General features: G+C 44.0%; 1 pseudogene; it reads left to right on the top strand.

Moving 5' to 3' along the window:
• Window positions 1-862: 862 nt before the first annotated feature.
• LOC782401 (peptidyl-prolyl cis-trans isomerase-like 3) lies at window positions 863-1,519 on the top strand (annotated as a pseudogene).
• Window positions 1,520-2,171: the final 652 nt, after the last annotated feature.

The following is a 2,171-nucleotide window of genomic DNA, read 5'->3' as shown; positions in this document are numbered from 1 at the left end:
AATGGATAAGAAAGCTGTGGTACATATACACAATGGAGTATTACTCAGCCATTATAATGAATACATTTGAATCAGTTCTAATGAGGTGGATGAAACTGGAGCCTATTATACAGAGTGAGGGAAGGGAAGAGAAGTCGCTCAGTCGTGTTCGACTCTTCGCGACCCCATGGACTGCAGCCTACCAGGCTCCTCCGTCCATGGGATTTTCCAGGCAAGAGTACTGGAGTGGGGTGCCATCGCCTTCTCCGATGAAGTAAGAGTGAAGTAAGCCAGAAAGAAAAACACCAATACAGTATATTAACTCATATATATGGAATTTAGAAAGATGGTAACGACAACCCTGTATACGAGACAGCAAAAGAGACACAGATGTATAGAACAGTCTTTTGGACTATGTGGGGTGGGGGGATGATTTGGGAGAATGGCATTAAAACATGTATAATGTCATATAAGAAATGAATCACCAGTCCAGGTTTGATGCAGGATACAGGAAACTTGGGGCTGGTGCACTGGGATGACCCAGAGGGATGGTATGGGGAGGGATGTGGGAGGGGGGTTCAGGATGGGGAACATGTGTACACCTGTGGCAGATGCATGTTGATGTATGGCAAAACCAATACAATATTGTAAAGTAAAAAAAAAAAAGTAGTGCTGTATTAACAAGCAGCCCCTCTAGAGCCCTATCCTATCTCGAGGCAACACGGTTTTCTGCACTATCTCTGCCCTGTGGCTATTAGGGGGCTGCCACAGACCTCCACCGAAGGCTCAGCTACCCACGCGGGAATCTAATTCTCCCAAGACTCACCAGTCCCAGGACTCCGCGAGTGCTACTTCCGCTCCTGCTTGGAACTTCCTCGTGTTGTGCAAGTAGGCGGGACACAGAGCCGGGAGGAAGAGAGGCTCCTTTTTGAACTTCTCTCAATAAACTCTGAGAAAGTAACAGTGCTTCCTGAAACCATCAAGAAAGAAAATGTCGGTGACATTGCATACAGATGTAGGTGATATTAAAATAGAAGTCTTCTGTGAAAGGACACCCAAAACATCTGAAAATTTCTTGGCTCTTTGTGCCAGTGATTACTACAATGGCTGTATATTTCATAGAAATATCAAGGGTTTCATGGTTCAAACGGGAGATCTGACAGGTACTGGAAGGGGAGGTAACAGTATCTGGGGCAAGAAGTTTGAAGAAGAATATAATGAACATCTTAAGCACAGTGTTAGAGGTGTTGTATCTATGGCTAATAATGGCCCAAATACCAATGGATCTCAGTTTTCATCACCTATGGGAAGCAGCCACATCTGGACATGAAATACACAGTATTTGGCAAGGTGATAGATGGTCTGGAGACTCCAGATGAACTGGAGAAGTTACCTGTAAATGAGAAGACATATCAACCTCTTAATGATGTACACATTAAGGATATAACTATTCATGCCAACCCATTTGCCCAGTAGCTATAATAGACCTGGACAAATACTTGGCAAACTATTCAAGGAACAAACCTATTATGGTTTACTCAGTTTTAAATGGAGAAGGCAATGACACCCCCACTCCAGTACTCTTGCTTGGAAAATCCCATGGACAGAGGAGCCTGGTGGGCTGCAGTCCATGGGGTCGCTAAGAGTCGGACATGACTGAACGACTTCACTTTCTCTTTTCACTTTCATGCATTGGAGAAGGAAATGGCAACCTACTCCAGTGTTCTTGCCTGGAGAATCCCAGGGACGGGGGAGCCTGGTGGGCTGCCATCTGTGGGGTCGCACAGAGTCGGACACAACTGAAGCAACTTAGCAGCAGTAGTGCTTGTTCATATATTGTGACCAGTGCCATATATTGACAAGTGAATCTTCCTACTTACCTACTAGTCTACTTACCTGTCATCAGCTGATTTTACTGCCAGCATACCCAGATATTAACATGTGGGTTTCACTGAAAGTGAATAGCCATCATTTGTAAGCTCTGTAGATATCACATATCCAGCTATGTGTCTCTCTTAGAAGATCCTAGACATACACAAAGATGTTTGTGTGACTTGTAAGCAGTTTTGCTTTTTATTATTAGCCTAGACTGGTGCCTCCTTAGCAGTTCATTTCCTGGGAACCTCTAGTTAATTTGCCATGTAAGCAGAGAGAACTTGAAAATGTAATAGCTATGTCAGAAAGTTTGACAA

The sequence above is a fragment of the Bos taurus genome, chromosome 7, assembly GCF_002263795.3.
Source record: "Bos taurus isolate L1 Dominette 01449 registration number 42190680 breed Hereford chromosome 7, ARS-UCD2.0, whole genome shotgun sequence".
Lineage (NCBI taxonomy): Eukaryota > Metazoa > Chordata > Mammalia > Artiodactyla > Bovidae > Bos > Bos taurus.
The sequence above is the reverse complement of the archived record's forward strand: the minus strand, read 5'-3'. Positions and strand labels throughout refer to the sequence as shown.